Here is a 13,588-nt window from a genome sequence, read left to right on the forward strand (position 1 = left end):
ATCGTAAAATTAAATACATCTTATATGTTTTTGCCGTTGTGCGCCTTTGCGACATCAGCGACGTGAGCTTGAGCGCGAATACGCGAATGGCGCTATGAATTTCCCGTGTTGCTCCGTAAATTGCAAATGGCGCGGCTGCGCCGCTAACTTTTAGACATGCTTGCAGAGGTAGTCGGTGCGAACAGTTGGAAGTTCAGTCGACTGGAATTGCTCAAGGAAAGTCAGCGGCACTGCATTTTTATTGTTTCTGTGCATTGCGAGTGACTTTGGCGGCAGCCACTCGGCAATGTCTCCGGTTTGGCGAACTTGTGAGAAGGTGAGCCTTTTGTTCTCAAATTCTGAAAGCGGTTTTTTGTTTGTATTGTAACCCTGCGTCTCGTCGCATGTTATGTTCACGGTAACATCAGTACAACGTGCATGCGCTTTCTGTCTCTATTTAGAGTAATATTGGTCGATCAGCGTAAACTTTTGGATTCAATTAAGCACGAACTGTCCATGTTGGTACTGCGTGTCGAATGTGTTTCGAGATGATTCTGAGCGGGAGATGGTGTTCTGATAATTTGTGTACTACCAGATATAGTCTAGACATTTGAAACCATTTATCACACTGAAACAAAGTTGGAAAACTGTTTTGTGTTCATGCATCTGCTGTCCTTAAACTTGACTTTTCGGCAATCATTCGCATGGCTCCTTTGGATCTGGAAAATTGACTACTGTTGCCAGGGGTGCCTGGTAGCAGAGCTCCTGGGGACGCCCAGTGGGTCATTTGTTTGTCCAAGTGCCCAGTACCAAAGGTACCATTCCTGACATTTTTTCCCAGTCCGTTAACCTCATATTCCTTGCAAAGATTACAGTATATAATCAGGTAGTAAAAAAATTGGTAACTTCTGCATATTTCAGAACAGTTCAGAGAAATGCACATGCAGCATCAGTATTCTCTCGGTAGAATTTCTGAGACCTGGATTCATTTCTTCTAGGACTGTGGCAAGCAGTAGGTCAACTGTACATAAATTTATTTTCCTCTGGTGCAAAGTAAAGAGTGCAAACGTCATAAGGCAAGTCTCTAGTCTGTTTCATTCTCACTGCAATTGGCCAAAGCATAATATGAAATGCTGTATGTTTTATGCCCTAGTTTCCTTTACATTGAGCAGTAGATATTGACAGTGAATAGCAAGGCAACTCCACTCGCTGACGGTTTTGCCTTCGGCAGCAAAACAGGGAACACCTTACCCCATGTGTTATCTCGATAGACTGAAAACTGCGATGGACAGCTGCGTCCACAGCTGCTATCACCTCCCAAGTGCATGCGCTCGTAAGACACATAATAACTCTGGATTGCCATTAACATAGCCTTGCTCATTGCAGTTGCCGATAAACACCTCATAAGTGGTACTATTATGCACTCTTTTCTTTGGCACTATGTATGAGCTACTGTTTTCGCGCTTTCTAGAAATAATGCATGCAGTTTTGAACTGCGAAAAGAGAATTTACGTTTAACTAGATTGTCATGTCAGTATGTTACAGCCAAATTGTACATTGATGTCAGTGCTGGTGGTTTCTTTTCATTATTTTAGGAGAATGTTATAATTTTACCTATAGCAAATAATAGCCCTCACTAATTAGCTGATTTTGTCATGTCCAGTATTCTGATATGCTAAGCCACCAAAGCATGATTCAGAATGTTGTCAGAACTAAAGGCACTGAGTCTTTCGTGTCAGTAAAAAATGTGCTTTATACCCCTGTCACATGCATTCCTCGAAGGCCTTTCCAGCAAAGGCACCATTTTTCACCAAAGGAGCGAAAGCTTAAAGGAGCAGCGATGCAGCTACACGGTGCAGCCCAAAGGTGAAAGTCGTTCAGGCTTAGCACCCGCTGCTATACTCGAGGTGGCTGAAGTGAGTGTTCTAAAATTAAAGTGGTGTATTCTGTTCATTCGTTGAGCTTTGACAATTTTTTATTCTGATTGCTTCCTTAAAAGTACTGCAACAGCTACTCTCATCAGCAGGAGCAGGTTTTGTACGTGTATTGCCTTGGCCTCCATGGGCGCTCGGTGTTGCCGCAACACTTTCACTGTCTTGAAATTTGAACATAAAACATAAACACCCGTACAAAAACCAAAGCCAGACACACCTTTCGTATTTGAAAAAAATGTTTTCAAACATTATTAGCTTATGTATTTTTTTTTATTGCTTTTACTTTTTGACTTTGGATGGTACTGCGATCACAGCTTCTCGAATGCCGCGTCTTCGGGCTCCGAAGGTCTCGGTTGAGCGCCTTCGCCTCCAAGGCCCTTAGCGAGAAAGGCGCAACATTTGTACCGGGTAGCTGCACTCCTTACGCCTTTGGATATGATTCTCAAAGGCCTTTGCGGTGCCCGTGTGACAGGGTTATTAGTGTGGTATGGCTGCTTGAACACCTGTCCCTGGTATCTCACAAACTGAATAAGGAAGGGAAAAGCCTTAGGGTGCTTGCCGACGTTTCGACAAGAGGACTTGTCTTTGTCTGGCAAAGTGTTCATCATTGGTGGGGTTTAAATAAGGTTTTCACTTCGAGGCGAAAGGCCTGTTGTGTGGGACGAGGGTGCGATATGGGAAGGGCGTTACGATGGGGAGCGTGAACCTTGACCAGGCATGATAGCTGCTAAAGAAGATTAACCGGTTGACCTGCAAAACTGTGAAAACAAAAAAGCCCAATTCAGTAGAAACGAATCTCGGAGTATGGAGTGCGGATAGGGGGCTTGAATGGCTTTATGTCCAGCCGCAACAGGTGGCTTGGTATGGCTGGCTGCCTTTTCCTGAAAAACTAGGATAAAGGAATTAAGCAGCATGGCAGAAAAAAATACCAGGGGGGGGGCAAAATAATTTGAAGGAAAAAGAGAAAATGAGGGCAGGTTCGGAGAAAAGGCAAAAAGAAGGGGGAGGGGGAGGAGTATGGCAGCCAAGGTTCCGAGAAGTGATGTCAGGAGGTGCAGGGCGTAAGGTTAAAGTATAATGATAAATTAAAGAAAGCAGTAAAGGAGGGGGAAAATGTGGGTTGGGAAACCTCTTACCATGTGCAAGGCCTTTTCAAATAATTATGCCAATTCCGGAATGTACAGAGCTGGCCACATTTAGTGCAAACATGTGAGCGCATGGCCGCACTCTTTAGAGGTCCACTGTGTGTGGCGCAGCCACTCATCGCTGCAAAATGGCGCAAGAGGAGATGCACCTGGATGTGGTGCTTCGTGTCATGTTACACTTCGATGTGTGGCAATGTCAGACACAGTGGCCCATAGAGCACAGCCATGTGCTCGCGTGTTCGCACTAAGAGTGGACAACCCTGTACTTGATTCTAAGTTTCCTCTGTATATGTTGACCCCAGACGAAAACAAGTTGTCTTGTCGAAACGGCAAGCACCCTGAGATTTTTCCTTCCCTTGTTCACTTTTTGAGTGTCAAGAAACCATCTGCCTACTCTCTCTGTACGATGCACTCCACATCTTGTACGGTTATCTTTGTATGTATACACCAGTGATAAATCATGAAAGAAATCAAGGGATTTGTATTTGTATTGCTTAACACTTACTTTAAAGCTATATCATGAGGGTATAGTTGAAAATGTGCTACGGGGGCTTGGTTGTGTGTCGTGACTGGTTTCTCTTTATCAGGGCTACTTGACAGCCACCATGAAACGCAGGCTTTTGAAAAGTCGTTCCTCATATAAAAGAGTGTTTCCACTGTTACAATGGAAATGTTATTTGCTAAAAACTTCAATCATTGCAGTTCAGGGATTGATATTTTTCAAATAACTAACCTGAAGTTCAAAACCTGCAGAAGGAACTATGTAACTTTTTTCCTGCCTTAAAAACCCAGTACTTATTTGCCAGTTTCAGCAAGCAGAGGTCTGTTTCATGGCACATACTTTCCACTACCTTGCATGAAAATTGTGCAGTACAGGCCCACGATAAAACTAGGGGCATAGTATACTGCTTGTATGCAACTACTTTGGCGTTAGACTATGCATAGCATGGTCTTAAAGTTATTCTTTTCATTTGCAACTGGTTCATAAAAGGCCTATTCTGGCAAAAGGCATTTAGCAAAATTATCTTCCTCTGAATGCTTCTAAGGATAACTTTAGTTCATTCAGGAAAATATATATTCACAATATCTCTTAAAGGCATGATTGTCCATATTAGCTCTTGTTACCTCACAGTATTTAGTTTTGTGCCTCCAGCATCACTGACTTGCATCATATGTTAAATAGAGTAGTAAAAAGCTCGCTGTTAGTTTAAACCACAACTCATGATGGGGCTGTGCACTTTTTGTTGTGTTACATGAAATATACTTATGTATGAAACAATTTTTTTTCAGCTGCACCTCACTTGATTCAAATTCCATCAGAAGAAAGGCTGCAACACAACATTGCTCATTACCTGTTGCTTTCCCAGCACATAACAACACATAGCAGGTAAGATGTGAACAAAAACAGTGCATGTATATGTTCCACACATGCATTTTGTGTACTACCAACACTATGATATGATTAACTATGTCATGTAAGAGAGAGCACACAAATCATTTTTTGTATATATTGCAGCATGGTTATTTCAAGTTTTAAACTGGCCATTGAAACGACCCATTGTATCACCGCTGGTTACCCGATGGCACTGGGGATCGAACTCCACACCTACCGCTTGCGAGGCAGATGCTCGGACCACTAGGCCACTCCTGCGGTCCCCCCACTGATGTTGCTTACACCAGGCGCTGTTAAAGCCCCGGTATGTATGTTAAATGCATTTTAGAAAACCATTCACTTCCAAAGTACCATTTCATCTTTATAGTAAAACCACAGTTCGCCTAGCTAGACAAACCTGCTGCATACAAGCCAGCAGAAGGGTTGCTCATACATGCTTCGTTAGGAAAACATAAAAATCAAGCAGAGCCTGCCCTTCATGGTGCATTATATCCTGATTTTGAGCAATGATCAAGATAGGCAGATGGTCATTTCATTGAACACTTGCATGATACATTCGTAGAATCGAAAAGACAAGTACTATTGCAAAATCTTCAGTGTTTATTCTCAGAGAAAACATATCATGAAAAAAGTGTTGGATTAGTTATGGTGCACCTTGTATGGGGAAAGGGGCTCCCACTTTGTGAAAGGCTTAATTTTGGAATAACGACAGCGTTTAAACTAGTTGGGTTACCATGTTTAGATAGTGGATGTGCTCAAAAAGACACTGGAAGTAAGCGCACTGTGTGGAAATCTCTTTCTGTATCCTTGTCTTTTCGAGCGCTTTCACGATCTAAACTTAATTTTGCAAGAGAGCAAGGAAAACAAATATTTAAATTCTGATAATCAAGGATAAAAGATCATGTTTCATTGTGTTGCTTAAAGTGTACATTGTATCACTATTGCTGTATTGCAGCACTTCTGTCGTGGCCTTGCATTGCAGCCTCTTGACTTTTGTTTATATAATAGGCAGTCCTTTTTTTCATTCGATTGCAACACTTTAGGAGTTACTACAGAGTTGCGTGGTAGCGAACTCTCAGATTAACGGTTTGCATTATTACGCCCGCATAACTTGCTAAGTGTTTCACTGCAGTCTTGTTACTAGAACAGCCTCTTGAAAGTATTCAGCCTGGTGGTCATTGAGGGTTACTGTTCACATATCAAAATGCCGGATCAGCTGTATACTCTTTACAGCTACCAGAACTATGGTACATTTCATGACATGCTGGCTGAAGAGTGCTGGAGCACCAGACTGGGGATTTGGATGAAACAATTTTCAAATGTGTGCTCGGTATCACGCTGTTTTGTTCCAGTTGTGGAGAGGTTTTCTTTTCATATTTGTTCTGTCAAACATTTAAATTTTGGGCAATATGTTGTTGCCTTTATCTTGTGTTCTCTTTGTTGTTGAGGTTTAGTATTTTTGGCACAAGCACTCCACTCTATTACTTTTCAGTATAATTTAAAATTTGTAGGGCACGTCATGAAGAATAATACTTCTACTTGAATAATCTGCATGTGTTTATGTTCTCATTGTTGATATAAAAACTTAGTTGAGACAGCTTGTATTTTAGCTCTGGCTAGAATTTTTAGGAGAGCCTCAGTAACATAATCACATGACCAACACAAACTTGGTATTATTGTTTGTGCAATGAAAAACAGTTTTAAAATAGTTATTAACAGCTGTCAGTGTAGGACTGGCCTAAAATGTTTTGTGCTCTATGTAGCTCTTCTCTGAGGCAGGATTAATTCATCTGCCCCTGCAGCCTGATACCGCCAAGATACCAATTCTTGGGTGAACTTATGATTTTTTTTCACTGAGCAAACTTGCATCATCTTGAAGCATGGAACTTGAGCTGATTCTTAACAGCTCTAGTGTAGCGAATTTCATTATCCTCATTGCTTAGTTTACATTCACCTCAGGACAATGGCCTTTTCCAGTTTAATTATCTGTGTCTTGCACCAGCTACATGCCACACTATCAGAAATCACCTAATCTTATCTCGTGAGCTTATAATCAGCTATCTCCTGCTATATTTTCCTTAGGGTGAAATTCATTTTGTTGCGATACAATGCACAAGCTGTTTCCTGGCGTGGTGCTCAGCTTATCTGGAATGAAATGCTTGGAAAATGGGTCTCTGATTTCACCTTGAGTAGACGAAATTAACTTGTGCTAAGGCACTCTTTGGCCGCAGATGCCCCCTTGTGCCATTAAAATCCATCAAATTCATTATGTTGCCCTAAGATACCATTGGTGATTCATTCTCTGCATTGTATGCCCTGGCCAGATCCATTTTCTTCTTTTAATTTCTGCCAGAATATTAACAATTTCCTTGTTCATCCCTGTTATGGTTTCACTCGGTCAGTTGTTCTATTAATAATTATAATCACTTTATTGAAAACATATTTTGGGCTAAATGGCATCAAGTTTGCCACTCTGCATAATGATATATATGTTTGGTCTTGTATGTCTTTACTTGTGTGGTAATGTTTATTTTGTGCTCACTGTCTAAACAACCTTATTTGCCTATGATATCCTAAGCCCTTCTATACCTATTTTCCTTCCCCCTGGCTCTTTTTCTTTTCAGTCATTCCTCCTCTTTCCTTTACACCGGCCATTGGTCACAAGGCTGCTATGGGAACGACAGTCAGCACTGGGCCCTTTTTTGTTCATGGAACCTGCACTGCTACTAATAGCACATAGTACGTTATCAGTATTTTTGTGATACTGCATTTATTGTTATTTATGAAGAAGTTGGCTAAGGCAATGGTAGCAGTGTTGGATATTGCAATATATTAAGCATATATCTCACTTGCGATATATCAGTGTGTTCACTATTACACTACCCTCTATTTCTTTCAGTTCAGTTATTTGGCTATAGATATATTGTGCTGCTTTCCTAGTTTAGTCCACTCAAACTAAAACTTTGCTCTTTGTGTCACAGGTAGAATCTACAATGATTGCTGCTCTGTGTCTTGTAAGCAGGAGGCAGTGTTCAATGGAGCCATGAATTTTCCTTGGAATTGAAAAGCCTTTGCCGTATTATGCGCTGAACCACGAGTGTGAAGAGGAAAATGTCATGCCTTGGATTTCTGCAGAGGTGAGCCATTGCAGTGAATCCACCAGCGCGAAAGACAGGGATGAGAAAGGAGACAAGACAGGTGCTGACTCGCGACTATAGTTTATTGGCGTGAACAGGGAATATATAAAAAGCCAAGCAATACCATAAACCATGTAGTTACAGATAAGCATACAGGACAACATGAGTCAAAAATCGCCCTCAACATTTCCCTGATCGAGGTAGTCCAACTCATTGTGTGTTAACACGATAGACAAAACACACATTCTTCACGGAGTCATAAGATGTGTCTAGCCTCGATAATCTCCCATTTATTCTCTGAATTTACTGCCAAAATGCGTGTTGCCAAAAGGAAAGGGTAGCAGACTTCACATCCCGTGCAGTGTACAGCAGAGTTACCCCAACCACCTAGCCAAGCCCCTACCCTCTTGTGTTCCTGTAGTCTTACATTCATACACCTTCCAGTTGCACCTACGTAAACCAGACTACAAGATAATAATATTTGATACCACATTCATTTTAAAAGGTACATATACATTTCACTCTACACGTGTACTTTTCTCGAGCCACATTCACAGAATTATTCTTAAAATTTCACATGCTTTAGACAACGTATTAGGGGCCGAGAAAGCCACTTTTACATCATACCTTCTGGCCACATTTTTCAAATTTTGCGACAATTTATGTACATACGGTAACACAACTGGTCTTTTGGCATCTCGCTGGCTGGCCCCAGCCAGATTGTGCCGGTCGCCGCAAAACTGTCTCAGCTTCTTTAACAATTTATCATATGCTCTTGCAGTAACAAGGTTTGGAAATCCTGCGTTCGTTAACCTTAAAATCTGCTCTTGGAAACTAGTCGTCATGCTGTGAAAGCATAATTTCATCAATTCTGAGCCCGCGCTAGAAAGTGCAATGCTATCTTTCACTAGCTTGGAATGGTCGACATGTAGCCAGGTAGCAGCTTAACACTCGCCAGCACACATGAAGTGTGCTGAACATCAAGGTAAGGTCCAGAAACCACAGCTCTTTTTCTTGGGACATTTGCTCCAAGGTAAACCTGAGATAAAGGCCTTGCTCCTTAAACAACTTGAGAAGATGTACAGGTCCCGAACTATCACAACCTTTATAAAAGACCAGAAAATCATCGACATAGCAAAAGATTTTTCCCCCAGCCCATGCACATTCTAGACAATTATTCTATCCACTCTACTCAAGAAAATATTCCTTAGCACAAGGTCAACCTTTGAACCACTACATATTCGAGAATTTAGAACACATACCGCACTGCACTACTCTACAAACATGCTCTTCAAATAAATGCTATTCAATAACATGCTCTTCAGATAAATTTCAGAAAAGGATTCATGCAAAATTATCTCTGGTTATTTGCAAAAGCATCTGTCTACTTCGCATCTTGAAGATCCATTTCTTGTACTCAATTCGCAGTGTGGTTGAGTATCTTAAGAATGACAATCCAGCGGATTGTCTTGTGATTAGTGTCGATGTAGAACTATTTTATTCTATCCCGTATGAAGATCTTGTGAAAAGCTTATGATTGTGTATATCGGAGCACAACGATGAGCTCGTGTTTAGGAATGGGTGTGTAACATAAGTCTTTTTTGGCACTTGCCTCCTTTTATTTGAAGTGAAGAGCATGTTTGTGGAGTATGGCAGTGCGGCATATGTTCAAAAGTCTGCTAAATGTATCGTTTCGAAGGTTACCCCTGTGCTAAGCAATATTCTCTTAAGCAGGGTGGAAGGAATGATTGCCAAGAAATTGCATGGGCTGGGGGAAATCTTTCGCTACGTCTATGATTTTCTGGTCTTTTACAAAGGTTGTGATAGTGTGGGACCTGTACATATTGTGAACTTGTTTAAGGAGCAAGGCCTTTGTCTTAAGTTTACCTTGGAGAAAATGTCCCAACAAAAAGAGCTGCGGTTTCTGAACCTTACCTTGATGTTCTGCACACGCCATGTGTGCTAGCGATATTCACCCAGGAGTGTTAAGCAGCTACTTGACTGTTGGTCGAACGATTCTAAGCTAGTGAAAGATAGCATTGCGTCGTCAAGTCTAGGCTCGGTATTGGTGAAGCCATGCTTTTACAGCGTGACAACTGGTTTCCAAGAGAAGATTTTAAGGCTAATGAAAGCATGATTTCCCAACCATGCTATTGCAGAAGCGTGCGATAAATTGTTAAAGCTGAGCATATAAGATTGGGCAAGTTGGTCTGACATGCTAAAGATAAGAATGGCGCAGCATCAAGTAACGAGGACAACAGGAGAGCACACCCACGCACAAGTGCCATCCTTGGGAACGGATGCAGAATCTAAGAGCGTGTACTTGACATTCAGCGTTGGCAGCCAAGGATCGGGCTCGTTCAATCTTTAGCGTTCAAATCCGTGTTTCCTCGTTTCCTTGACTGTCAACGCTGAATGTCAAGCACGCGCTCTTGGATTTTGTATCTGCTCCAGGGTTGGCACTTGTGTGTGGGTGTGCTGTCCTGCTTTCCTCGTTACTTGATGCTGTGCCATTCTTCCCTTTAGCATGTTAAAAGCTGAAACCCCTTCGCAGGGACTGGCATGATCAGGCTGGGGCCAGCCAGTGAGATGCCAAAAGACTGACTGTGTTGTTGCAGATTGTTGCAAAATTTGAAAACTGTGGCCAGAAGGTATGACGTAAAAATGGTGTGTTCGGCCCCTAATAAGTTGTCTACAATCTGTAAAATTGTTAATAATTTTGTGAATTTCGTTAGGGAAAAGCACATGTGTCGATTGAAACGTGGCAACATATATGTGCCTTGCAACCATTGCATGCATTGCATACCATTATCATGTGGTTGGGTTTATGTTGGTGAAACTGGAATGTGTATCAATGTAAGACTACTGGAGCATGAGAGGTATTTGGATATTGGTAGGGGTTGTAACTTATCTGCATATTACAAGGGATGTGAAGGCTGCTAGCGATTCCTTTCGGCAACACGCATTTTGGCACCACGTTCACAGCAGATTAATCAGAAAATTATCGAGGCTAGACACATCTTATGACTCGGTGACGAATGTGTGAGTGTGCTGCCCATAGCGTTAACATGCAGCGGGTTGGACTGTCTAGATGAGAGGAATGTTAAGGGCAATCTTTTACTTATGTTGTGATGTAGCTTATGTGTAATTGTGTAGTTTGTGGTGTGTGGCTTTTCTGTATATACTCTGTTCACTTCAATAAACTTCAGTTGCGAGTCAGTGCCTGTTTCGTTTCTTTTCTCGTCCCTGTCTCGTGCTGATAGATTCAAGTACTTGTAGAGTAGATTCACTGAATTGTGTACTTGCAGAGGCTTGTGAAAAAACGAGAGGAATTTTCTTTCCTTTATGCGGAATGGAAGGTTGAAATTTTTTTACTTAAATGTTTGCAGCATTAAATTCTATTCGGAAAGGTAAAACCCACTTTATTGTACATTTTGTGTGCAATGGTGCCGGTGGCTGCATGCAGCTGAAAACATTCGTCCAGGTTATCTAGCTAGCGTCCTTCTTCCTTGTGCCACATTTTCTGAAATAATATTTTGTCAGATTTATTTCAATCAGAATTTCTAAGAACATATTGGTGATCACATAATTTGGTGATCACATATGACATAATTCAAAGCGTGATCATTGGTATTTTTTAGTCTGGGGCAGTACAATGAGATGTACATAGTATATAGTAAAATTAAATATGACCAGTCTAACATAAACAAAACTACTTTTTTTTAAAGGAAAATTTTGCTACCGAAGTGCTGGAGTGACATGGCATTATGAAGACGTGGACAGTGTGCTGTATTCATGATGGCACGAGAACTTGCGTACAGTGCTTAAGGTAACTGGTGAGTACCTTGGTGCTGTGCTTCTGCTAATGTAGCCAAATTATGTTTTTAATCTAAGAGCGTATCTGAAAACTTAAGCAAAAATTGAGTAGTATTTAGATATTCTTGCACCAGATACCACTGTGAGAATTAGTTATTAATGATGTGTCTCACATGTACCCTTGTCTGCTGAATATAGTAAGCATGGCTTTCGAGCTGAGTGCCTCCGACGTATGAAAAAAAAATGGCCACTGGGCTGCTCCACAACGCGTGGAGCAGCCCAATGTAGCACATTCAGGCTTCATGGAGTGGAGAATGAAGGCAGTAAATAATTTAAGAGTAGAAAACACAGCACAAACCACAGGACCAGGAAACTGACAGGACACACCGACCCTGATGACACTCTTTGCATGAAGGGTGTTATAAAGTTGCCTGTCATGTAGAGCAAGATGGAGGTCGCACAGGACGGGTGTTAAATATGAGTTGATGCAGACACCTGTCATTACGTAGTACTCACTGTAGAACTCGAGCAAGAAGCAAAGGTAACAGCTGAGCATGGCCACTCTTGTGCTTTCCTCCGCAAGCAATCTAGAATTGCTCTTAGAAATCTTTTATGCTTTCTCTTGACATATACATCATTGCTGCATGTGGCGAGGAAAAGTACATACCCTTGATGTGAAGTGACAGTGAACTCACAGGGCTGGTGACCGCTCACTGAGGTGTTGTGGTATATCTACAGGGCACCTCATGAGAACAAAGAGCCCTTGAAGGAATTCTCTCAAAGTTTGTTGCCACATGGACCTCTTCGTAATCAATGACTCTAAAAGGCAAGCCTTCCTTTAGTGTCACAAAAAAGGCCTAGGACATGGGTCTTTTTGCTTCTCCATTAGTGCCAAAATGTTTGCTAGCGAGATCTTTCGCAGATATATAAGTATTTCACAAAATGTCAAGAAGGAGACTGAAGCTGCACCAAGCAGTACCAGTAAAAAACTTATCACAGCTGTTCAAAAAGCAGAAAGACTCATGCCTTCATCCTTATTTTGCATCAGACACATGAGGACACTTCGTCTTTCTGGGTCATCATTTTAAAAAGGTTCACATGGCAACGGCCTTTGGTTAAATTTCTGCCAAGAGCCCTTTTTTTGAAACTTGAGCATCCGTTCCTTGTGAGGCACACTGCAGAGATATTGGAATGCCATAATAAAAAGCGTCATAATCTGCCGCAACGGGCATGCCCGGGGACTTTCACTTCGTCTTGTCTTGCCTATAACAAATTGGATGGACGATAAATTCGGCAAGCGTCTCCCACCTTTTTCAGATGTTACCAATGTTCCTTGCTCGCTAAGTTGTGCATTTAGTACTATGTACAGAAAGGCACCTGCATTGAATTGCATCTGGCCCCCATCCTGAGCTACTTTCTATTTGCACAAAATGATAAGCAACTGTAAAGACTTTCATGCGCACAGTGCCACCCGGGAAAGCGCATTTTGTCTGCTTCTTTCTGGACCTGTGGTTTTTTCTGTTTACTGTTATGAGAAATGAATTTTGGGCAATAAATTATAACGGGTTGGTTCTCGGTGAATGGCTTTTGAAAGCTTCTACGAAAGCCGATTGTTCAATAGCGGATGGTTGAAATGTATTTGTGAAATTTATATTTGGTGTTGTGTGACCACTAAATGAGGATTTTTTTTATGCTTTTCAGATGGATCCGACAGCAATGTGCAGATGTACAATGTGTGTAGTTTGCCATGAAAATAAAACGTATGTACTTGTACTCACCCAAACACTTACCACTCTTTCATTCTAAGCTGCATTCTTTGTACGTATGCACTACATAATATGCGTAAAGGAATGCCTTGTACATAATACTTATTTCTTCGGCACCTGGACGGCTATATCTGCAGTGAACATTGCGGGCAGAAGCTATACGAAGACGCATGTTCATGTACTACAGAAAGTACATAATTACAATACAGATAATTTCCGCTCTAGATGAAATGACTTCCGAGTAAACGGAGGACGTATGCATACACATTGCGGAAACTTCAATAAGAACAAAACTGAAGCATTCGTTGTGAAAAAACGATTTCGGTCTCGTGCATAGCATGGCGTAACTTTCCGTTACCAAGAATGTGACAGTCGTCATACGGAGTCTCTGTTTCTGACATTTAGTCCGTACCTCATG

At 41.5% G+C, this 13,588-nt stretch overlaps 1 long non-coding RNA gene across 1 annotated transcript; it reads left to right on the plus strand.

The window, feature by feature from the left end:
• Nucleotides 1-544: 544 nt before the first annotated feature.
• Nucleotides 545-7,163, plus strand: LOC144096850 (uncharacterized). Its single transcript, XR_013306857.1, has 3 exons — nt 545-794; nt 4,575-4,755; nt 7,076-7,163. It is a non-coding gene; the product is annotated as an uncharacterized LOC144096850 (long non-coding RNA).
• The last annotated feature ends 6,425 nt before the right edge of the window (nt 7,164-13,588 follow it).

Source organism: Amblyomma americanum, chromosome 1, assembly GCF_052857255.1.
Source record: "Amblyomma americanum isolate KBUSLIRL-KWMA chromosome 1, ASM5285725v1, whole genome shotgun sequence".
In the NCBI taxonomy this organism is placed as follows: Eukaryota; Metazoa; Arthropoda; class Arachnida; order Ixodida; family Ixodidae; genus Amblyomma; species Amblyomma americanum.